The 25,830-nt window shown below is 48.8% G+C and overlaps 1 pseudogene; it reads left to right on the top strand.

Annotated features, from left to right (window-relative positions):
• Positions 1–22,337: 22,337 nt before the first annotated feature.
• LOC147081071 (interferon-induced protein with tetratricopeptide repeats 5-like) overlaps positions 22,338–25,830 on the top strand; it is a 36,396-nt pseudogene continuing 32,903 nt past the window's right edge.

The following is a 25,830-nucleotide window of genomic DNA, read 5'->3' as shown; positions in this document are numbered from 1 at the left end:
CCATATCATTACGTCTGAGAGCCAACCTTGTAGGTCATTCCCATTTAGGGATTTCGTCCATACATCCGATAGTCTTACAGCATCTTTAGTTAGCTGACCTGCTTTTTGTATTTATTCTGTAATGTTTCAATATCCATCGCATTCAATGCTTCTAATCCGGTCCCTACCCCACCTAAGAAAGTGTCGAATAAACACCTTTTTGTTCTTTGGCTGGTTTTAGTCAGTTGCAAACTTAGATCAGGGAGTTTACAATAAGTGGATATAATGGTGGTATCATATTTTACCACAATAGTCAGGTGGTAGATTCGGGTGTCTCACACTTAAGATTTGTCCCCAAGGGCCTCTCCCCATGATTGGGGAGCTATTCCTACATATCCACCAGTCTCCATTTCCCAGGGTGAACTTATTCCAGTCGCTACTTGGTGTATACTTTCCGCTGAAGGTGTATAACTTAAGCTTTATTTTTGCCCTATTAGTTGGGGTATCATCATTACCCTTTTTACACATTATATTGGGCCCTCCACTTTCCCATTTTACCCATTTTACAGCCAAGTTGTTTTTATTAAATACTCCTGTGGCCCAATTAACTTGAATGGTCACATTCTCATTAGTCTCAGTGATTATCTCCAGGTTTCCGGGTTTTGACAGGGGGGTACATTGCCCACAGCTGTAGGTTATGTCCACCACTGCGCACCCATTCCCACCTGAGCATGTAAAATTACCCTGGGTTCTGTTTTGTTCGGACACCGACCAGCCCCCAGGTTTATTCTGCCCCGTAACTGTAACTGTGGGGGCATTAGTCTCGTGGGTCAGCCCCAACATCCCAGGATTATTCCCAGGGTTAGGGTTATTCCTAAGATTACTCTGGCCATCGCACTGGCTTACTTATCTTATTCCGTCTTCTGTTGTTGGTGCACCATTCCTAGAAGAGAAGGGGGAAGCGGGGTGTTTAGTACTATATGGCTTAACCTGCGTCCAATGCTTCCATCTCATACCTGTGGGTTCCTGTAGACAAACACATGTATCACTTGTCATTAGTACCGTATCCGGCCCCATCTATCGGGGCTTCCTCCCTCTCCTTCATATGACCTGCATCATTACCTGCTGACCTATCTTGGGTAGTTCATCTGGTTTAGTCCCGACATTTTGTCTTTCCAGGTCCTTAATTTGTTACTGATTTAATACCTCCTTGCTCAGAGCTTGTACTTCCTGGTTTAATCATATTAGATACCTTCTCAACCTATCTTGTATTGGTCTGTTTCTCCTTTTCCCCCTACTAGGTCTTCTGGTAGCCTCATTGCTCTGCCTGTCATTAATTCATAGGGTGTTAGTCCGGTTGCTCATCCCAGGGTTGTTCTTAATCTCATTAGTATACTGGGGAGTAATTCTGACCACCCTTTTCTGGTTTCCTGTATTGCCTTTGCCAGGGTGGTTTTTAAGGTTCTATTCATTATTTCCACCATCCTGGAGCTCTGCGGGTGGTATGGGATGTGATACCTCTGGGTTATCCCTAGCAACTTACAAGTCTCCTTCATTATTTTTCCAGTAAAATGCGTACCATTATCAGATTCAATTTGGAGTGGGACTCCCCATCTGGGTATTACTTCACTGGCTAGTATTTGTGCTACTGTCCTTGCTGAGCAGTCTCGTGTGGCAAATGCTTCCACCCATCTGGTAAATTGGTCAATTATTACCAGACAGTATTTCTTTCCCCTGTCCTGGGCTAGTGGTCCAGTAAAGTCGATTTGAAAGTTTTCCCAGGGCCCCTGTGGTCTCGGTTGGTTCCCCATCCTTACCTTATAACCTCGTCCCACATTATTTCCAGCAAATATTATACATGTCTGGTGATGCTTTGCCACATCCCTTCCCATTCCGGGCCACCACCAGTATTGGGATAGTAGGTGTAGCATGTTACTCCTTCCAGTGTGGGTTATCCCATGATTTAGTGTCAGCAGTTGTTGCCTACAGCACTCTGGTGCTACTACCTGATTCCGTTGTCCCTATTTCCATATCTCATCCTGCTTTTGTGCCCCCGCCTGCAGGGTTTAATCCACCATCTTTAACAATCTGTACAGACTTATCCTTCCCACGCTGCTCTTCGGCTATCTGATATTGCTCTTAACCTTCCAGTATTAAGTAGGATATTGTTTGTGGTTTGTGGGTTTCCTCCTTGATCATGGCAGGTGTCATATCGACCCTCCCGCAATCCTGTTTGTGTCTAGCCCTTACCTCTGGAAATTGTGAACACACAAGCCCAAAGACGCCCTCAGCCGTCCAATGCAAATTCCATGTAACTCTTCACTTAAACTTCAATTTCAATTCCTCTAACAGGTACCAGTGTGTTTAACTCTATTCTGATTGTTTCATTAATTAGATAGTTTCTCGGTGGAGTATGTGTCAATGCAGGGACACAAATGTCTCCAAGAGAAAGCTACCAATTTACTATTCGTAACTACACTTTTCTGACTTTCACTAGAAAGGTAGGAAAATTCTCATTATCCCAAAATCCAAACAGCAGTATTGTTGAACTGACAGGTTTTGTCAATGTTCAATTTCATTTCTATCAATTTATCTTATCAATTCCAATTTCAGAAACAAGTGATTCCCAGGCTAGGTGGTTTACACAGTGTTTTAACATTAGAGACAGAAGTGCTACAATTAGTTTACAAGGTAACTTCCATATAACAAAAGAAAGCAGAGAATCCATTGTGGCACTGCTTAAGAGCCCAAGGGGTTAATTTATCAAATCTTAATTTTCCTTCCGTCACTGTGGGGAAATATTAATATAAAATTAAGACACTTAAATTTAATAACGTCCAATATCTTTAAATTTCATTCAGCAATACTAAAGTTGTTGCTCGATGAACTTAAACAGCTGTCAGAGGAAAGAGTTAACCCCTTTGTAGATTTTTTAAGAAGGCAGAGCAAAACATTATCAGGTGCACGCAATTGCATCGCTTCACGTAAATTTATAAAATAAAAAAAGACTTTCACAAACGAAAAAGACTTTCACACTTTAACTAAACATGAACAGAAGAGATAAAACAAAACAAAATAGCACATGCTTGTGGAAAACAAAGGGATTAATTAAGAAGGGGAAAATAGAATATGAGAGTAAGCTTGCAGGGAACATAAAAACTGACTGTAAAAGCTTTTATAGATATGTGAAGAGAAAAAGATTGGTGAAGTCAAGTGTAGGTCCCTTGCAGTCAGTATCAGGGGAATTTATAATGGGGAACAAAGAAATGGCAGACCAATTAAATATATATTTTGGTTCTGTCTTCACAAAGGAGGACACAAATAACCTCCCAGAGATGTCGGGCAACATAGGGTCTGATGAAAGGGAGGAACTGAAAGAAATCAGTATTTGTAGGGAAATGGTGTTAAGGAAATTGATGGGATTGAAGGCCGATAAATCCCCAGGGCCTGATAATCTACATCCTAGGGTACTTAAGGAAGTGGCCCGAGAAATAGTAGATGCATTGCTGATCATCTTTCAACATTCGATGGAATCTGGAACAGTACCCTTGGTTTGGAGGGTAGCTAATGTTACCCCACTATTCAAAAAAGGTGGTAGAGAGAAAACGGGGAATTACAGACCGGTAAGCCTGACATCGGTAGTGGGGAAAATGCTAGAGTCCATTATAAAAGATGTAATAGCAGAGCACTTGGAAAACAGTGACAGGATTGGACAAAGTCAACATGGATTTACAAAAGGTAAATCGTGCTTGACTAATCTACTGGAATTTTTTGAGGATGTAACTGGTAAAATAGATAAGGGAGAACCAGTGGATGGAGTGTATTTGGACTTTCAGAAGGCTTTCGATAAGGTCCCACATAAGAGATTAGCGTGTAAAGTTAAGGCACATGGGATTGGGGGCAAGGTATTGACTTGGATAGAGAACTGGTTGGCAGACAGAAAGCAAAGAGTTGGAATAAACGGGTCTTTTTCTGAGTGGCAGGCAGTGACTAGTGGGGTACCGCAGGGATCGGTCCTTGGGCCCCAGCTATTCACAATATATATTAATGATCTAGACATGGGAACTAGATATAATATCTCCAAATTTGCAGATGACACAAAGCTGGGTGGGCGCGTGTGCTGTGAGGAGGGTGTCAAGATACTCCAGTATGATTTGGGCAGGTTGGGTGATTGGGTAAAAGCATGGCGGGTGCAATATAACGTGGATAAATGCGAGGTTATCCACTTTGGTGGCAAAAACAGGAAGGCAGATTATTATCTGAATGGCAATAGATTGGGAGAAGGGGAAGTGCAACGAGACCTGGGTGTACTTCTGCACCAGTCGCTGAAGGTAAGCATGCAGGTGCAGCAGACGGTTAAGAAGGCAAATGGTATGTTGGCCTTAGTAGCGAGAGGGTTTGAGTACAGGAACAAGGATGTCTTGCTGCAGTTGTACAAGACCTTGGTGAGACCACATCTTGAGTATTGTGTGCATTTTTGGTCGCCTTATCTGAGGAAGGATGTTCTTGCCATGGAAGGAGTTCAGTGAAGATTCATCAGGCTGATACCTGGGATGGCAGGAATGACGTATGAGGAGAGATTGGATCGATTGGGCTTGTACTAGCTGGAGTTTAGAAGAATGAGAGGGGATCTCATCGTAACTTATAAAATTCTAACAGGACTAGACAGACTAGATGCTGGAAGGATGTTCCCGATGGTTGGGGAGTCCAGAACCAGGGGTCACAGTCTAAGGATAAGGGGTAGGTCATTTAGGACAGAAATGAGGAGGGATTTCTTCACTGAGAGAGTGGTAAACCTGTGGAATTCTCTACCACAGAAGGCAGTAGAGGCCAATTCATTAAATATATTCAAGAAGGAGTTGGATATATTTCTCAAGGCTAAAGGGGTCAAGGGGTATGGGGAGAAAGCAGGGACCGGGTACTGAATTTGGATGATCAGCCATGATTGCATTGAATGGCAGAGCAGGCTCGAGGGGCCGAATGGCCTACTCCTGCCCCAACTTCTATGTTTCTATGTTTCTATGTAAAACAGTACATAACATCATATTTCTTATTGTCCTTTCTTCAGATGCCTTTCCAAATGACTGTAAAAACATTGAATACAACTGGAGAAAAATTAGTTTTTCATATTTAAATAAATTGCTTTGGAGGATTTCACTATAGCAACCGCGACTCCAAGGTTAAATCTTAGACTGAAACTTAATCTTTTGTTAAACAAGCTATTTTGTTTTTCTCAGTTTTTCCACACCAGCTTAACTTAAATTGTAGTTTGAAGTTTTGTTTCAATTCTGGGTGCACAATCTTATTTGCACATTCTTAAAACTTCCAAAATCCAAGATAAGACAAAAATGCTTTTTTAACACAGAGAAGTGGGTGGAGCACATACAACAGACATTTTTCTTTTTTTAAGGACAGACTTTCAGACAAAAGGAATACTGTAACTTCTTAAACATCCATAGTCAGGAAAACTTTCACACTTTAACACACACTTTCACACAAACTAAAATTTCAGCATTTTTTAAGGTTCCTTTCACTCAGCAATCTTGTGTTTTATTTCTCTCAGCACAGACGTTAATAACTTCTGTGTCAGTAAAACTTTAGGTTTATATTTTTCAGGTGGCCCTGACAAAGAACCACTATTGCTTTCTCCTCCTTATTTTTGCTTTCCTTACTCCACCAGTTGTTTTTCCACGCAATTTTCTGTTTCTCATCATATCCCTTCTTTACCATCTTTTTCTTAACTTTCTCATTTTTATCACACACAAAGTCATACGGCAATTTAAACCTTATGCCGTCCTGTTTGTTGCTTTCTCTAGTCAAAGCTTTGTCTCTTACAACAGCATTTTCATACTTACAATGCCTTATGCGCATCCGCCCCGGTTATTTTAATTGGGGTCCGGACTCCACTGTTTCAGATTCGTTGGATCTCCGGCGTCGGGCTCCTTTAGCGAGGAGAACTCTGTGAAGTAGCTCTCAACTCGTGGTCTAGTAAGGAGGGTTCTGGATTTAAGCGGCCCTCGACACTTCTGCTCATCCGGGAGATCCTGCCGACTACGCCAAGTTGCCCACCGGTAATGAACCACTCAGAGTCCAGGGTTTCACTAGAGTAAAATAGCTTTTATTATGAGTTACTGGGAGACACTCATCCAAGGACAAATGCTTTCTGAACACAGTTTCCCTTTAGGTTTTGTACAGTTTGTGGCATCGTTGTGCCGTGGGCAGAACCCATGTTTCAGGTGCAAGGTATTCTGTACCGAGTGCAATGCCCTTGTGTTGGGTGCATAACAGTTCAATCACAACTCCATATCTAGCATAACAAGTCCTAGATGGATATTTCCAGGCCAACTTCCTTATCACTACATTTCTGTTGACTCTTACAGCGTGTTCTCACATTTCAGCTGTCCCTTTGTTCTGTTTTACTCTAACTACACTTATATGCACATTGTGCATATTAGCACAAAGTTGTTAACCATTTAGTTCCCTTAGTGTCCAATTTTATCCCCTTTCAAGGGGTCACAATCTCAGGATACAGGGTAGGACATTTAGGACTGAGATGTGGAGAAATTTCTTCACTCAGAGTGTGGTGAACCTGTGGAATTCTCTACCACAGAAGGCTGTGGAGGCCAAGTCACTGAATATATTTAAGAAGGAGATAGATAGATTTCTAGACACAAAAGGCCGTCAAGGGGTATGGGGAGAGAGCGGGAATATGGTATTGAGATAAAGGATCAGCCATGATCATATTGAATGGTGGAGCAGGCTCAAAGGGCCATAAGGCCTACTCCTGCTCCTATTTTTTTCTATGTTTTTCTTTCTTTCTCTTTTTTCTTTCTCTTTTTTCTTTCATTCTCTTTTTTCTTTCTCCTTTTTCTTTCTCTTTTTTCTTTCTTTCTCTTTTTCCCTCCATCCTTCCTTCCTCCCCCCTCCCCCCCGCCCCCACTCTCCCTCTCGCCAGATTTCCCCATCCCTTTGTGTGAAAAAGTGCTTCCTGATTTCACTCCTAACTGGCCTAGCTCTAATTATAAGATTCTGCTCCCTTGTTCTGGATTCCCCCACCAGAGGAAATAGTTTCTCTGTATCGACCCGATCGAATCCCATTATCATTTTAAACATGTCAATTAGATCTTCCCACAACTTTCTAAACTCAAGCATGTACCAAACAAGTTTATTCAACGTGTCTTTATAATTTTACCTTTTAAGCCCTGGTATCATTCTGGTTAATCTTCAAATGTGAGTGTCTATTGGGAAATTGGAAATTCTGTTCCTCTTGCAGTCTCAGCCTCTCAGGTTTTGTGGGTGGTGTGAAGATGTTATAAGGTATGGGCAGAAGTGGGTTGGACTAAGATGGCTTCCATGGCCCCAATGCCTGCTCCGTTCAGCGCTGATGAATTTCCAGGCGAGTTCCTGAAACAGGGGCGAGTTCCCTCATTAACATATGCAGGGGGCCTAATGCCTGTTTTAGGCAGCCATCAGGAATGCCTGAATATCATCGACCCAATGGCGCGGATGTATTTCAGGCACACTTGGGTACATGAGAGACAGCGCTGGGAAATTGATGCTTTTTGCCCTCATTATGTACCCAAAAAAACAGGTTCTGCATGGTCCAATTTCCACTCCACTTACTACAGAAAGTAAGTTGGTGTCTGTACACCTGGGGTACAGTTCATGGAAATTATCTCATCGCTCCGCTATCATCATAATTCCACCCACTTAACATTCAATGAATTATTTTATGAAGTTCAGCCATTGTTCCTATGCAGCAGAATATAATATCAACAGAGCAACCAATATTCACACAGCAAGTTCAGAACAACACGTGAATCATTACATAATCCAGGATCTGTTATGTATGTACCTTTAAGGGAAGAACTGGTTTTAGACTGCAGTACCGGCAGTGACCACCCCTGTATAAAAGGCCCTAGCAGGCTTCTGTATTTCAGTCTGACGTTGCCCTCCTGTTAGAGCTGCCTCAGTCAGCAGGAGGAGAAGGAGCAGCCAAACCAGGAGAGTGGAAAGTGGTGGTCTCCTGACCAGGGAGAGGAGGAGAAGGAGAAACCACAGACCACCACTACCACAACAACAACTACAACAACAACTACTGAGGTGCCTGGGGAGAGAGGACAGAGGAGAGGAGAGGGAAAAAGGAGGCCAACACCGACCAGAGGAGAGGCCTTTCCACCACTGCCTCCCCAAATTGGCCTCCATTCCAGGAGAGGGAGAGAGGGGAGAGAAGCAACAACCAACACCCACCATCAACTGCTTGGAAGGAGGGAAGGATAACATCTTCACTGAACATCTGCAGGTGGGTGTTATTTGGTGCACTCTCCAAAAGACTTTGTACTGTAGGTGGGGGGAGGAAAGAAGACCGGAACACCAAGGGGTGTCTGTGTGTGTGTGTGGCTCTTGTAGAACACTAGGCCACACACACCACTATCAAACAGCCCCTTCTATTGCCTGGCCTGGGACAGCTGGAGCTGCCTAGGTGAAGTGGTTAATTTCCATTAAACATCATTAAGACCTGGTGCAGGACTGAGTCTGGGCATCTCCAGCTTTCCCAGGTGAAGACATCTTCTCCCCCTGCCAGAAGACCACCAACAGAGACTTTGTTTATTCCATCGGAGAGTGCACCCCTGCCGACACCCACCCACCCACCATCCTGAGTGGCAACCCTGCACTTGCGGCCTCTCTCCTTCCCACCCCCCCTCTCTCTCTCTCTTTGTCTCTCTCTGCTCTCTCTCTCAAGAGGCACCTCTATTAATCTTTTTGTTGATTGCCACTTGAGCAGAGGGGAGAAGGCCCCTCTCCCAATTCCAATCAATAAGGGGGAGAGCTGTGCCTTCAATTTAACAGCTCCCTCTGCTCAAGGGAGGACTTTAAAATAATCCGAGGCCATTAACACCTTCAGGCCTGTGACTTGGGGTGAGTGTAGCTCTTTTTAAAAAAAACGCCCCATAATGGCGTCTGCTTCATCGCCGGTGGCAGGGCCAGCTAGGTCTTATGCGGCGGTGGCAGCCACAGCCACGGCTGCTCCCGCTGCTTCTGCCGTCCCGTCACCTTTCTCACTAATAACCAAAAAGCTTGGGGTGAAGAGCTACACCCACCCCACAATGACAATTGAGGCATGTGTAAAGGCTATGGCTGGGGTTGTCAGCCCTTCAACCATCCTCGCCGCCTCAAAAATGTATGGGAAGGCTGTGTTCTTCCTGGGGTCGGAGCGGGCGGTGTCCCTGGCCGTCGCCAAGGTGCTCACCGTGGGCGGGACCTTCCTGCCGGTGGACCCCCTTGAGGCCACTGCGCAGAGGGTGGTTATTTCTAACATCCCGCCCTTTGAGCCTGGTGAGCTCCTCCTCCCCAACTTACGCCAACTCGGGGAGGTGAGGTCGGGGTCACACCCATCCCGCTCGGCTTCCGGGAAGCCAGCCTTCGCCACGTCTTCTCCTTCCGGCGCCAGCTCTTTATTCAGCTGGCGCGGGAGGAGGACACCGACGGGGCTTTCGTCATCCTCCACGAGGGAACCGCCTATCGCGTCTTCTGGACGTCAGATGGTATGCGGTGCCACGCCTGCAAGGAGGTGGGGCGCATCAGAAAAAACTGCCCCGCCTCCAAGGCCGCCAGGTCATCTAGTGCGGCCAAGGCTGGCGCCGCCGCCGCTCATCCCCCCGGGTCTGTCGGCGCATCCCGAGCAACCGATGCGCGGTCAGAGGCCGATGCCACCAAGGCCTCCAGCGGGGGGGAGGGAGCGCATCCGGGCGGAAGGAAGGCGCGGCGAAAATCAAAACACCTCAGGGTGGGTCCCCCCGTGGAGGGCTGGCCCTTAAACTTAGAGCCCCTGACACCCGCGCTCCTCGCGGAGTTGATCGGGGCAGACGCGAGTGGGAGGGGCCTCGTGCCCGAGCCTGTGGCCGCAAACGCCGTAGCGGTAACGCCAATACCTGCGGCCGGGCTCGGGCCCGAGGAACCCGACAAACCTGCTCCGCTGGAGGGAGCAGAGGAGGAGGCCTCTGCAGACATGGAGGTCTCCCTCGCTCCCTCCGTGCTAAAAAGAAGGCACGACCCCCTGGAAGAGGAGGAGGACCGGGAGGAGGAAGGTCCCTCCGGGCAGGGGGAGTCGTCGCCCGCCGCGGGTACTGCGCCACCCCCCCCGCTGTCATCATCACCAGCGATCGGCAGGTGTCGCCTGTCCCTCGGGAGGCTGAGGCAGATGTGTCTGTCCGGCACGTGCCTCCCGGGGATGGGGATGAGACCCTGCCCGTGGTGGGGGTCGTGGATCAACTTGCGGAAATTGACATTTTATCTGTGCCGTTACCCCTCGCCGGGTCGGGCGGCCTGGGGTCTGGGTTGGGCGAGTTTGAAGAAAATGAGCTCGCCCAATGCGACCCGGACATCTCCCAGGGGCTGCTCGACCTGGCCGAGGTTTTAATTCAAGACACCCCACCCGCTGGGTCAGAGGTTGGTGGCGGGGAGGAGGATGGCCCCCTGGCTGCGTCTCTGGTGCCGGACATACTAGAGGAGCTGGGAATTGTTCTCTCCCCGGTTTCTCCGGTCATTCCGGCGTCTGGGGCGGAGGGGAGCTCTGAACCGCCGCCGTCTTCTGGCCCGGCGCCCCTAGAGGAGCCCAGGGAGGAATCCTCTGCCGCCAATCCTGGGGGTGGGATCCGGACGGAGGCGGGGCCGGCTGGTGCGGCCGAGCCGTTCGCTGCGCACTGCGCGACGGATGGGTCAGCCGCTGGTGACGACCCCCTGGAGGAGGATGGGAACTCGGTGATGGGCACGGAGGACGATTTGGTCTCCACCGTCGACGAGGCGCTGGATGAACTCATGCCCCTCGCCGAGTCTCTCCTCATTCCCGTAAGGGAACTCCGGGACTTTATGGCCACGTGCCAGGGTCGGCACAATAAGGTCCGGCTGGCCCTCGACAGGTGGTCGGAACTGGCACTGCTCATCGTGTCCGTCCGCGCCACCGTTAAAATTATGGGCGCGGACGAGGGCGTGGACCCGCTCGAGCTGCGTCGGCTCAGAACGTTTCTCATTGGGCTGCTGAGGAAGTGGCGGCTGACCAGCGGCTGCACTCCCTCCCCCCGTTAGGTGTAGGTAGAGGTTGCACTATGCTTCTGACATGAAGATAACCAAAGCTAGCCTCAACATCAACGGCAGCAGGGAGGCGCGCCGCAGATTCAATAACTTCTCGGTCCTTCGGGACGGGAAGTATGCGGTGTGCTTCCTGCAAGAAACCCACACCGTTCCAGGAGACGAATCCACGTGGCTCCTGGAGTGGCAAGGAGGGGTCAGCATGAGTCACCTCTCCAACAATTCCAGCGGGGTGGCTATCTTGCTGGCCCCGCATTTTCAGCCGGACATCTTGGGGGTCAAGGAGCACATGCCAGGCCGCTTGCTCCAGGTCACTGTTCACCTGGGGGGCGTGCCGCTCCATCTAGTGAACGTGTACGCCCCTCAGACCGGTGCGCAGCAAGTGCGCTTTTGGGCTCCGTCAACGCGGGCGAGTGCGTCATCCTCGGGGGGGATTTTAACTGCACCCTCGAGGCGAGGGACCATTCAGGTGCCCCGCGAAGCCCGGCGGCGATGGAGAAGTTGAGGGACCTGGTCGGGTCCTTCGACTTGGTGGACGTCTGGCGAAATCTCCACCCCGACTCCAGCGCCTTCACTAGCGTGAGGTCTGGGGGAGGAAGGTCCAGAATCGACCGCCTCTACATTTCCCGGGCGTACGTCTCCTGCGTTCTGGCGGCTTCCATGCGGCCGGTGCCATGCACGGACCACCACCTGCTGTGGGCGGAGCTCGCTCCGCTGCGCGCATGGGGGGGGGTCCGCGTATTGGCATTTTTACAACCTGCTGCTGGCGGATGCGCTGTTCCGGGATTCATTTCGTCGGTTCTGGGCCGACTGGAGAAGGAAGCTGGGGGGCTTCCCCTCCTTGAGGCTATGGTGGGACGTGGGCAAGGCTCACGTCCGTCTCTTCTGTCAGGAGTACGCGAAGGGGTCGACCAAGAGGCGGGAAGTCCGGGTAGGGCGGTTGGAGAAGGAGGTGCTAGACCTGGAGTCCCGTCTCGGTCAGGTCGTCGAGGACCCGGCCTTGCGGAAGGTGTACGAAGAGAAGAAGGGCGCGCTGAAGGACCTGCAGCTCGTCGGGTCCCGAGGCGCGTACGTGAGGTCGCGGATCCAGCTCCTGCGGGACCTGGACCGTGGTTCCCCCTTCTTCTACTCGCTGGAAAAAGACGGGGGTTCCGTAAGCAGCTCTTGGGGCTGCTGGCCGACGACGGATCTCTGGTCTCGGATCCGGAGGGAATCAGCGCGGAGACCTGCGCCTATTACGGGGCTCTGTTCTCTCCGGATCCGTCCAGCGAGGATGCGCGCAGAGTTTTGTGGGAGGACCTGCCGAAGGTCAGCCCAGAGGGCGCCGAAAAACTGGACGCTCCGCTAAGTCTGGCGGAGCTGACCGGTGCCCTCTGCCAGCTCTCCAGGGGAATGTCCCCGGGGCTGGACGGGCTGACCGTGGAGTTCCACAGGGCGTTCTGGGACGTCTTGGGGGGCGACTACGCGTGGGTCCTGGGGGAAAGTTTGGCGACCGGGGAGATGCCCCTCTCTTGGCGCAGGGCGGTCATTGTCCTGCTGCCTAAGAAGGGCGATCTCCGCCTCCTTAAGAACTGGCGCCCGGTCTCCCTCCTCAGCACGGACTATAAAATCTTTGCCAGGGCCATGTCTGCTCGCCTTGGCACCGTGCTGGCCCACATGATCCACCCCGACCAGCCCTACATGGTCCCGGGCCGGACCTTCCACGATAACATCCATCTGGTCCGGGACCTGGTCCACCACTCCCAGAGGGCTGGTCTGTCGGTCGCCTTCCTTTCCCTGGATCAGGAGAAGGCGTTCGACAGGGTGGATCAATAGTATCTCTTCGGGACTCTGCGCGCATTCGGGTTCGGGACGCATTTTGTCGCCCGGATCCGACTTCTGTACGCCGCCGCGGAGTGTCTGATTAAATTTAATGGGTCCTTGACGGTGCCCCTTCGCTTCGGGAGGGGGGTGCGTCAGGGGTGCCCCATGTCCGGTCAGTTATATGCCGTTTGCGTGGAGCCTTTCCTGCGCCTCTTGCGGAAGAGGTTGACGGGACTGGCTCTGCAAGGGCCGGGCGTGGAGGTTGTCCTCTCGGCTTACGCCGATGACGTGCTCCTCACGGTCACGGATCCCGCTGACTTGCGGAGGATGCGGGAATGCCAGCAGATTTACTCGGACGCATCCTCCGCCAAGATCAACTGGGAGAAATGTTCCGGACTCCTGGTGGGTCAGTTGCGGGTGGACTCCCTGCCGGAGGAGTTCAGGCCTTTCACCTGGAGCACCACGCACCTCCTCTATTTGGGAGTCTACCTTAGCCCTGCCGAGGACGCCTGGCCGGCGAACTGGCAAGAGCTGGAAGCAAAAATCACCGCTCGCCTAGGACGCTGGACAGGACTGCTCCGAGTGTTGTCCTACAGGGGTCGAGTGCTGGTCATAAACCAGCTGGTGGCTGCCATGTTGTGGTACCGGTTGGTCCCTTTGATCCCTCCCCCTGCGTTTGTCGCCAAGATGCAGAAGAAGCTCATCGACTTCTTCTGGGACAAAAGGAAGCACTGGGTCGCTGCCGTGGTTCTGAGTCTCCCGCGTGGGAGGGCGGTCAGGCGCTGGTGTGCCTTCGCACCCAGGCTGCGACTTTCTGTCTTCAGACACTGCAGAGATACCTGTACATCGAGAATCCTCCGAGATGGTGTGCGCTGGCGACGTATTTCTTCCGCCAGTTGCACGGCCTCAATTACGACACACAGCTCCTGTTTGTGAAAGTGGGCTGCAGGCGTGCCGGCCTGCAGGAGCTGCCTGTCTTCTACCAGGAACTGCTATGGGTTTGGAACTACATCGCTTCCAGGCGGAGCACTCCCCCGTCAGGAGCGGCGGCTCTCCTTCGGGAGCCGCTGCTCAGGAATCCGCACCTCCACGACCGCGGGTTCGGGCGGCTGGCGGAGGGCAGGGCTGTGCCTGGCAAGGTGACCAGAGTCGGGGACCTGCTCGATGGCGGAGGAGCGGGCTGGATGGCACCGGAGGAGCTGGCGCGGCGCCTGTCCTGGGCTAATGTCCGGCTCGCGGTCGAAGCCATCGAGTCGGTGAAAGTGGCACTGGGCCCCGACTCCACTAGGTGTATTGAGGCGGCTCAAGCACATGGGGCGATCCCGTCCGAGCTTACCCCCGTTCGGACGGAATTCCTCATCGGCGCCCGGCCCCGAAACTCCCCTCGGGAACCGACACCTCACAACTTGAGCCTTCTCGAGGAAATACCCTCCGTGCCTTTTCATTCCGCGCAGAGGGGTTTCCTGTACGGGCTGCTCCTGCACACTCTCCACTTTGCCATCTTCGTCTACTGTCCGGACACGCCTAGGCGTGGCGTCTTGCCGACCGGCGGAGGCGGAGGTCCCCAATGGAGGGCTCTCTACGCGGGAGTCCTCCCTTGTTCCATCAGGGACTTGGCCTGGGGGGTGTTGCACGGAGCGGTCCCGTGCAATATGGTTTTAAGTAGGTTCACGGACTCCCAGGCCGCCTGCATTTTTTGCGGCCTGGAGCAGTCCGTGTTTCACGTTTATGTCGAGTGTGAGAGGTTGCAGCCCCTCTTTCACTACTTGAAGGGGCTGCTCCTCGATTTTTGGTTGCACTTCAGTCCCACGCTCTTGATCTACGGTCACCCGGTGCGGAGGGGAGTGGGCAGGTTGGAGGACCTCCTTGTAGGCCTGCTCCTGGGCCTGGCTAAAAGAGCCATCAATTGGTCCAGGCAGTGGGCAGTCGAGGGGGTCGTCCGGCCGGATTGCCTGCCTCTCTTCCGCGGCCATGTTCGTGCCTGGGTGGCCCTGGAGATGGAGCACGCGGTGTCCGCCGGCACGCTTGAGTATTTCCGCGAGCGGTGGGCGCTGCGGGGACTGGAGTGCATCATCAACCTGGAAAACCAAATTTTTATTTGATTTGTTAAGTTTTAGTTGAACTTTTGTTTATTTACAGTCCAATTTTTTTTTTTTTTCTTTTGTTGGGTCCAAACAAAAGAGTGCCCTCCTGTTCAGTAAAGTACCTGTTAAACTGTTCTCCCGAAGTCCGTGTATTATTGAGGCATGGACTTTACAGTGGCGACGAGTAACTTCGAACTCACCTGCAGTGTGGCATCATCTCACGGGGATCTCGCCCTGAGACGAGGGTTCTTGGAGGTCATAGTCTGAGCAACGGGCATCGACCGCGGGCAACCACCCAAAGAATTCATCGGTGTTCAGAGAATTGCGGGAGAGACTGTGGAGAGCTGTGCTTGGCTCCCCAGTTAAAGTGTTCCAGCAAATCATGCTGGTAGCAGGTAGTGTGCTGACCCTTCCGGACTGCAGCGGGCTCAAGCTCGATCGAGCGGCTCTACAAAACGAGCCGCGCAGCGTCGCTGGGAAAAGAAAACAAGAGAGAGAGAGGGTGGAGCGCACAGGGCGCAGTCGGTGCTCAAGAATCGGACAGCGGAGAGAAAATAAACGGGGGGGAAGGAAAGCGAGATGCGCCGAAGCTGCGGGTCGCCACCATTACCCCGTAGAATGCTAGGAGCAGCGCGGCAGCAAGGGGAAGAAGGAAAAGCGCGGGAGGCGCCATTTTATCCCGTTGGGGAAGAAGGAAAAGCGCGGGAGGTGAAATTTTATTCCATTGGGGAAGAAAAAAAAGCGCGGGAGGCGCCATTTTAAATCACCCAAGATGCCGAAAAGTGGCAGCATCACTGCTTTCGACAACGAGGTAGAAGACTGGACCACGTATGTGGAAAGAATTGAAGTGTACTGCAAGGCTAATGAGGTGGCCGATGGAAAGAGGGCGTCGGTATTATTGAATTTGATGGGCGCGAGTATGTACGGCCTATTGCGGAATTTAATTACCACAGCTAAACCAATGGAGAAAAGTTTTGAGGAGATTGTTAATACCTTACAGGAACACCTAAACCCTACACCGCTGCTGATAGCAGAAAGATTCAAGTTCCATAAAAGAAACCAGCACAAAGATGAGAGCAATGCTGACTATCTTACGGAACTACACAAGTTATCGAAGCACTGCCAGTTCGTAGCAGGACTGGCAGACACCTTGCGGGATAAGTTTGTCTGCGGGCTCCAGAGTGAAGGAACCCAGAAATGACTACTTTCAAAAAAGGACCTGACGCTAGAACAGGCTTTCAGCGTGGCAGTATCCTACGAAGCAGCAGCACGGGGAGCTGTGGAAATACAACAGAAACCACAAGAATACAGCGCTAACGAAATGGCGTATGGAGCAGAAAAGTGCTATCGCTGCGGCAGAACAACCCATGAGCAGAAGGACTGCTGGTTTAAGGACAAAGTATGCAGGCAATGCGGAAAAATGGGACATATAGCAAGAGTCTGCAGGTCGGGAAAGAAAACTAACACGACAAGAACTACTAAGGAACAGTACAGGAAAGTAAAGAAACTGACAGACAGTAGTTCGGAAGATCAGGAGAGTGATAAGGACTCCGGGAGCAGGAGACTAAGTTGCCTAAAGTTACACAACGTGATCGCAAAGGAAGATCACCGAACCATTTGGGTCACCCTCATGATAGCAGGATCACCAGTAAAGATGGAATTGGACACAGGATCAGCCCTAACTATCATGAATCGACGAGACTATGAGCGGCTATTCTCACACATACCCTTAAAGGACACGTCCATTGTATTGAAGACATACACGGGGCAAAAGGTCTACCCCAGAGAAAAAATAAGGGTGCCAGTTAAATATAACGGCAAGGAAACACAGAAATTATATATGTATATATTACGATATGGAGGACCACCATTATTGGGACGTGAATGGATCTGAAAAATACAATTGGATTGGCATTCCATTCTGGCGCTAACTGTGACTGACAAAAAGGATGATGACGTTGCACCTGGACGTCTGTCACAAATTCTATCTGACGCGGAAGAGGTGTTCCAACAAGGACTTCGGACTCTAAAAGGAGTAAAGGCAACCATAAAGATTGAGGATAACGCAAACCCAAAATTTTTCAAGGCCAGACCGGTGCCATACGCGATCCGCCCAGCCGTTGAAGCTGAACTGGAGAGTCTGGAGCGTTCGGGTGTGCTGTCCAAGGTGGACTGGAGTGAGTGGGCCACACCCATCGTTCCTGTAATGAAAAAAGCATTGAGCAGCACACCTGGGGAGCCAAAGAAGGTTCGCATCTGCGGGGAATTCAAGGTGACTGTGAACCCAGTCCTGCACACAGTACAGTATCCACTTCCGCGGATAGAAGATATTTTCGCCTCACTATCTGGAGGGAAACGTTTTACAAAGATTGATCTGGCCCAAGCGTATCTACAAATGGAGGTGGAAGAAGCATCTAGAAAATACCTCACGATAAACACTCACAAAGGCCTTTACCAGTACAATCGACTGGTATTCGGGGTAGCATCGGCCCCGGCTATTTGGCAGAGGGCAATGGAACAAGTCCTGCAAGGGATCCCGGGGACCCAGTGTTATTTGGACGACATCCTGGTTACGGGCGAAAATGACAATGAACACCTTGCCAACCTGGAGCAGGTGCTCACGAGATTACAGGAATATGGGCTACGAGCCAACCGCCCCAAATGCGAGTTCTTCAGGAGACAAATCTCGTATTGTGGCCACATGATTGATGAGGAAGGGTTGCATAAGTCGCCGGACAAGATTGAGGCTGTAGTCAAGGCTCCAGCACCGGAAAATGTGTCGCAACTGAGGTCGTTCCTTGGGTTGGTGAACTACTAACATAAGTTCTTGCCGAATTTATCTACAATTCTGCACCCACTGAACGCCCTGCTGCAAACTGGAGTGACATGGAAATGGAGTGATGAGTGTAAGCGTGCCTTTCAGGAATGTAAATGCCTAATCACTTCAAAAGAAGTATTGGCCCACTACAACCCAACACTACCGATTCAGTTGGCATGTGATGCGTCACCCTACGGCATTGGAGTGGTACTGTCACACAAATTCCGTGATGGTTCAGGGAGGCCAATAGCCTTTGCGTCGCGCTCGCTAACCTCAGCCGAGCATAACTATGCCCAGATTGACAGGGTAAAACCAATTTTAAAACAACGGTTTTGAATCGCTACCCCACCTTCCAGTTCTGACTGCAGGGCTTATAATTATTGATATTAAAACAGACACGTAGTTTGGATGAGAGAAAAAAATCAAGTTTTATTAACTGAAAGAAACTATAATCAAAATATCAAACTATCCCACACGCACACAGTAATTACAGTAAAATTGCTTCAAATGGGGTAAGGCAGACAGCAAAAATGAGGGGTAAGTGACTACAATGTTGGTTAAACAATCTTAGTAATAGCCCCTTAAATTACCATCCCCCAAACTCCTTAACTAGGTTGCTTTGCTGAGGAGTCAGAAACTCTGCTCACCTGTGGTCCAGCGAAGTGAGAGAGAGAGAGAGATAGAGAGAGAGGCTCGCCTATGGTCCCAGGAAGTCAAGAGAGAGCTAGCTTCTCAGCAGCTTATCTTATATATGGTGAGCCCCCCCTCCCCCCCTGCTGTTCTGTCCTGCAAGGGCTGTGTGCAAAATTCCCCACCCAAAAGGGTCCAATACACAAGAGAAAGCTGTGATTGGCTAACTCAAAGTGGTTAGACTGGGTTAATGTGTCTTCCGGAGCTCCCTGGGCTGAAACAAAAGGGAGATACAACTGCTCTATTGTCCAGTGCTGGGTGATTTAAAACCCATTCAAATGTTAAACGTTTCCCATTCAAGGTACAAAAGTCTCTTCTGCAGTTTAGATGTATCCACTCGATATACAAACAAATGCTAATAGCATTCAATTGCTTTGTAAACAAAGCATTGTCCTTTGTCTTCGGCCATGTGGTGACAGCCATTTTTATCCCTGGAAATTTAAAAGCACATCGCCCAGGGATTCTTTAATCAAAAAAATGAATCTTCAGAACTATAAATTATTGCGAATTCTTACAGTGGGTTGTGGGCAGTACTGAGGGAGACTGCACTGCCGGAGATGTTGACTTTTGGATGAGAAGTTAAAGCGAGTCCCTATCTGGCCTCTCAGTTGTATGTAAAAGATCCTGTGGCACTATTTCGAAGAAGAGCTGGGTCGTTCTCCCCGGTGTCCTGGAAATATTTATCTTGTACATTAAACTTGTATTAAACCTTGGTTAGACCACACTTGGAGAACTGTCGACAGTTCTGGTCTCCATATTATAAAAAGGATATAGATGCACTGGAGAAAGTGCAAAAATGATTCACAAGAATGATACCAGAATTGGGAGGATTTTTTATCAGGAAAAGCTGAACAGGCAGGAGCTCTTTTCTCTAGAAACAAGAAAGCTGTTGGGCGACCTGCTCGAGGTCTTTAAGATTATGAAAGATTTTGACAGGGTAAACAGGAGAATATGTTTCCACTTGTGGGGGAGACCAAAACTAGGGGCATCAATATAAGATAGTGACCAGTAAATTCAACAGGGGATTCAGGAGAAACCTGTAGAATGTAGAAGTCTCTACCACAAGGAGTAGTTGAGAGGAGCACCATAGATACATTTAAGGGGAAGCTAAATAAGCACATGAGGGAGAAAGGAATAGAAGGATAGGTTGATAGGGTTTGATGAAGTGGGGTGGGAGGAGGCTCGTGTGGAGCATAAACAGCAGCACAGGCCAGTTGGGCCGAATGGCCTGTTTCTGTGCTGTAGACTCGATGCAATTAACCAACATCACTTAAACAGATAATCTGACCATTATCACCGTCAGACAGAACATGGAGAGACTGGGGGAGGGGGGCAGTGAATGCAGGAAGGCAAAGAGAGGCAAGAAAGCCCCGAAAGCTGTTTGGAGAGGGGGGAAAAGAGCTCACAGGGGGAGAGAGGAGCTCGGAGAGGGGGTAAAGGTCAGGAGCTCAGGGCACGCTCAACCAACATCACTACAAAACAGATGATCAGGTCATTATCACATTGCTGTTTGTGGGAGCTTGCTGCTTGCAAAATGGCTGCCACATTTTCAACATTGCAACAGTGACTACACTTCAAGGATACTTCATTGGCTGTAAAACACTTTGGGATGTCCTAGTGTTGATTGGTCTTTTAATAATGTATAACTATTAAAAGGGTAGTCAAACAACGGGTTGGGCCCATTAGGGAACAAAAATTAGATCTTCTTGTGGAGGCTGAGACACTAAATGAGTACTTTGCATTTGTCTTCATTAAAGAAGATGATGCTGCCGATGTCACAATAAAGAAGGAGGTAATAGAGAAATTGGATAGGATAACAACAGATAAAGAGGGGGTACTTAAAAGGTTCGCAGTGCTCAAAGTAGAAAAGTCATCCGGCCCAGATGGGATGCCTCCGAAATTCCTGAGGGATGTAAGGATGGAAATTGCGGAGGCTCTGGCCTCAATCTTCCAATCCTTCTTAGATATGGGAGTGGTGCCAGAGGACTGAAGCACTGAAAATGTTACACCCCTGTTTAAAAAAAGGAAGATGGATAAACCTGGCAATTACTGGCATTTGATAGAGTACCACATAATAGACTTGTTAGCAAAATTGAAGCCCATGCGATTAAAGGGTTGCTTGGATATGATATGAGCTAAGAGACAGAAAACAGAGAGTAGTAGTAAACGGTTATTTTTCAGACTGGTGTGAATTGTACAGTGGTGTTGCCCAGGGGTCAGTATTAGGACCACTGCTCTTTTTGATATATATCAATGACTTGGATTTGGGAAAACAGGGCATAATTTCAAAGTTTACAGATGAAACAAAACTCAGAAATGTAGTCAAGAGTGAGGAGGATAGTAACAGACTTGAAGAGGACACAGACAGATTGGTGAAATGGGCAGGCACATGGCAGATGAAGTTTAACACAGAGAAGTGTGAATAATTTTGGTACGAAGAATGAGGAGAGGCAATATAAACTAAATGGTACAATTTCAAATGGGGTGCAGGAACAGAGAGAGCTGGTGTGTACGTACAAAAGTCTTTGAAGGTGGCAGGACAAGTCGAGAAGCTGTTCAAAAGGCATAAAAAGGGATCCTTGGCTTTATAAATGGAGGATAGAGTTCAAAGGCAAATGCTAAACCTTTATAAAACACTGGATCGGCCCCAGCTGGAGTTCTGTGGCCAATTCTGGGCCGCCTCACTTTCGGAAGCATGGCAAGGCCTTGGAGAGGGTGCAGAGGAGATTTACTGGAATGGTACCGGGAATGAAGGACTTCAGTTAACATGGAGAGACTGGAGAAACTGGAATTGTTCTCCTTAGAGTAGAGCAGATTAATGGGAGAATTGATAGAAATGTTCAAAATCATGAAGGGTTTTGATAGAGTAAATAAGAAGAAACTGATTCCAGTGGCAGAAGGGCCGGTAACCAGAGGAAAAAGTTTTAAGGTAATTGGCAAAAGAGCCAGAGGCGACTTCAGGGAAAAGAAAATTAAACCGTGAGTTGGAATGCACTGTCTGAAAGGGTGGTGGAAGCGGATTCAATAATAACTTTCAAAAGGGAATTGGAAAAATACTTGAAGAGGAATAATTTCCAGGGCTATGGAGAAAGAGCAGAGGAGTGGGACGAATTGGACAGCTCTTTCAAAGAGCCGGCACAGGCACGATGGGCCGAATGGCCTCTGTCTGCGCTGTGTCATTCTATACTTCTATGATTCTATGAAATATTGTGATGGGATCTTTCATGTTCACCTGAGAGTTTAAAATATCATCCAAAAGAACGCACCTCTGCCAGTGCAGGACTCCCTCAGTACAGCGCTGAAGAGGCAGCTTGGATTTTGAGCTCAAGTCTCTGGAGTGGGATTTAAGCCCACAACCATCTGAGTCAGAAGTGACAGAGTTATCACTGAGCCATGGCTGATACAGGTCCTTGTTCAATTGAATTTGTTTGTTTTTTCCAATGGCTCATCTGGTTAAAGCAGTGAGTAGCTCAGCCATGTAATCAGAAAAATCCCAGGATCCGACTCTGGATTCCTGCTGGCTGCAAGTTCCCTAGTATCAGCGGCCTGAGCCTTTGACGATCTTTGCTGTGACCCACTTGTGCCTATTTTCAGGGAGGCTGCAAGGCTGGCTGGTGGGGAGGGGCAATGGGGGTTGTGTTGTTAAAGTGCACCATGACGGTATGGGACAGGCTCCATGGTCCAGCTGCTCTTTTCCTGTCTGTTGTTTTCATTTGTTCCTGTGTTTGAGCTTCTGGTTGTTATTTGAGTTGTCAGCTTTTTTGGAGCTGCTTATTCCTGAGTTCCTAGGTTGGCCAGAGTGTAATCATTTCCCATCACTATTCCTATCTGAATGTGTAACAAAACTAATAAATATTTAAACATATTTCTTACAGTGATATTGAAAGTGAAATGACTTCAGCTACAATATCACTTCACGTGGAATCTGCAGGTGGAAAATGTTGAGTGGGATGATTTGCAGGAATGACTAAATTATACAATAAAGTCTGATATTGTGAAATATCAAGCCATGCCTTACAATCTACTTGCTTTTGTAAATTGTATGCAAGGCAACTGTGAGGAGTTGTTCAATAATTTATGGGACTCTGAAGAGATTCTGAGGAAGAATCACGAATTTGAAATTGAAAAATGGATCATCATCACCTATGGAAACTATGCCTGGGTATATTATCACATGGGAGAACTGGCAGAGGCTGAATCCTACCTCGACAAGCTGGAGAGGATCTGTCAACAATTTACTGATGGCTCTCGGTATACAGCACTGATACCTGAAGTATACGGGGAAAAGGGTTGGGCACTGTTGAAATTTGGCAGGAGATATTATGAAGAGGCAAATGAATGTATTGAGAAGGCTCTGGAGGGGGATCCTGATGACATTGAATGGAATGCAGCTTATGCAACTGCTCTGTTTTGACTTAAAGAAACCTTTGGATACCCACAGCATCCTGAACACTGCAAGGTAGTGAAGCAGTTACACCGCGCATTAGCACTGAACCCAAATGACTCTTTCGTCAAGATCATGTTGGCTCTATGCTACAGATTACTTGAAGAAGAGCTGCTGAAGTCTCCTGATGATCCATATATAATCCAGTATGCAGCCAAAGCTTTAAGAAAACAAGGATTTGTTGAATATTCCGTACATATAGTAATCTCGGATGTAATGCTTAAGTTATCCACCAGAGGGAGACAAATGCTAAGGGATTATATTTACTAGTATTAAGGTAACATTGCATTCTGGGAATGACTCATAGGATCCTCCATGTTTTGCTCGTGCAGTAGAATTACAATTGCATGCCTATGTAAGAGCTCTGTTCTCTCCTTATTCTGTGTAATTAAAAGTAAAGTTCTGAGTTCCTGAAGTCTCACTTATCGTAGTTATTGGACCTTACTACTCGGATATAACAGTACAGCTATTGAAAAAGGCACTGAAGGTTAAACCATCTTCTGCACTCCTTCACCACCAGATCGGCTTATGTTACAAAACTAAGCTGATTGCACTGCAGAGAAAACCTTGTCAGTACTTTGCTCGTGAAGACAGCAGAAAATTGATTGAGCTTTGCAAGTACCATTTCCAAATTGTGTTTGATCAGAAACCCTCGCTTATTTTTACAATACTTCATTTGGCAGAAATCCTGGCAAAATCTGGAGAATATTCCAAAGCCATGATATCTATGCCAACCTGCTTAGAAATAAAGATTACAACCTTTTGAATAAACAATTAATACATTGGAACTATGGATTCTACCAGCTGTATGAGAAGGGATCCCAGCTGAATGCCATTCATCATTTGAAGGAATGCTTAAAATTCAAAGTTAACAGCAGGAAGAATGAGAAATGCCGCAAAACATTGAAACAAATTGCTAAAGATCGAATGAATAAATATTCAAGAGACAGTGTAGCCTTTGGTATATTGGGGCTAAAACACCAGGTTGATGGCAAAAAATCAGAAGACATTGAATTATTTCAGAAAGCCCTGGAGTGTGATCGTGATAATGAAGAATTTCAAAGTGCTGTCAGGCTACATAGGGCAATGTAGGGGAGAGATAAGGGGGGACATGGTTGCGATTAGGGTGGAAATGGATTTCAATGAAGTGGAGAGGGAAGTGTGGTGTCAAATCTGGTTTGCAAAGCGCTCGGGTTTTGTTGAATCCCCTGATTATTTTCCAAAACTACCTAACCTTAAATTCAATGCGAGCGAATTGAGATTCCGCTCTCCACATTCACTAACATTTAAATCTGTAACATTTGGCAGACAGCTCTGACCGTGTTGTTTCCTAACATGCACAAAGCTCGCTCCTGAACAGGAGAGTTACAGCCAGGCTGTAGACAAGCAAAGTAAACTGGGTACTGCTGACTGTAACTTGCTTTAGTTTAAAGGCTCTCGAAGTGTCAACAGTCTCGCTGGAATGCTTTAACCTGCACTGACTACCCGTAGCCCTGGAACTCAGAGACACCAAATGCTGGCTTGCTGCCAAAACTGAATTTGCACATTTACTCAACAGACCGATATTTAATCAGCACACTGTTCAAACTGTACAACATGCAGATAGTTGGCAATTCAGATTAAGCCGATCAGGTAAAGCAAGAAGTAATGGCCCGAAATTTGCAGTATGGATGACGGCGAACTGGCAGCGCACGCCGTCATTTTGCCTTTGACACTGACCGCAACTTCAGGATTTAGCAGGTGCGCAGCCTAACAGCGCAATCCTGAAGTTGCGGTCTGTCATTCACTTTTTGTGCGAAGCTTACTTCGGGGCCAGCGGTGAACGCCTTTGCTTGGCCGCTGATCGCAAACTATGAGCCATTGACTTGCATTTATATAGCACCTTTCACGATCTCAGGACATTTTACAGCCAATGACATATTTTTGAAGTGCAGTTACTGTTGTAAGGAAGGAAACGCAGCAGCCATTTTGCCATTTAGCAAAGTCCCACAAACAACAATGTGATAATAACCAGATAATCTATTTTTAGTGATGTTGGTTGTGTAGTGTATGTACCTTTAAGGGGAGAACTACTTTTTACAGCTCCTGTATACTGTAGTACCGGCAGTGACCACACCTGTATATAAACCCTGAGTGGGGATCTGTACGTTTAGTTTTAGAGTAACCCTCATCCAGTAACTACCTGTTGATTGTTCCCTGCAGTCTCGTGTCTAGTTATTGAAGGACACACAACATCAAAAGACACGGATCTAACATTGGCGACAAGGCAGGTTCGAACCTACCTGCAACTCTGCATTACCTCCCAGACATTCGCTCCTGGAGAACAGTGGAAGAAAGTTGAGGCCAGAAGCACGGGCGTCGACCACGAGCAACCGCCCAGTCATCCAGCAGAGATTTGACCTTCGCAGGGGAGGCTGTTGAGAGCTGGGCTTGGTTCTCCAGTCACGGTGGTCCAGCAAAACGGGCTGGCAACAGGTACGGCGCAGACCCTTCCCGGACAGCGGCGGCTAGAGCCGACCGATGGCACAGAAAAGGCCAAGCAGCATCGACGGGAGAAGAGAGAGGGTAGAGCATCACAGGGCGCAGCCGGTGTTCAGGACCGAGCGGCGTCGACGGGAGAAGAGAGAGGGTAAAGCGCACAGGGCACAGCCGGTGTTCAGGACCGAACGGCGTCGATGGGAGAAGGAGAGGGTAGAGCGCACAGGGCGCAGCCGGTGTTCAGGACCGAACGGCGTTGACGGGAGAAGACAGAGAGGCGCGAAGGAAAATGCACAGAGCGCAGCCATTGTTCAAGGGATGAGCAGCGTCAGTGGGGAAGAAAGGGAAACGCGCAGAGTGCAGCCTGTAATGGCTTCAGCGGCACTTCCCTCTGCTCGCCGCCTGAGGGCGGTTTTTGAGGCTTTGGTGCGCTGCTGCTGTGCCTT

This window comes from Somniosus microcephalus, unplaced genomic scaffold (assembly GCF_052327205.1).
Source record: "Somniosus microcephalus isolate GS21.2 unplaced genomic scaffold, FLI_Smic_1.0 scaffold815, whole genome shotgun sequence".
NCBI lineage: Eukaryota > Metazoa > Chordata > Chondrichthyes > Squaliformes > Somniosidae > Somniosus > Somniosus microcephalus.
The sequence above is the reverse complement of the archived record's forward strand: the minus strand, read 5'-3'. Positions and strand labels throughout refer to the sequence as shown.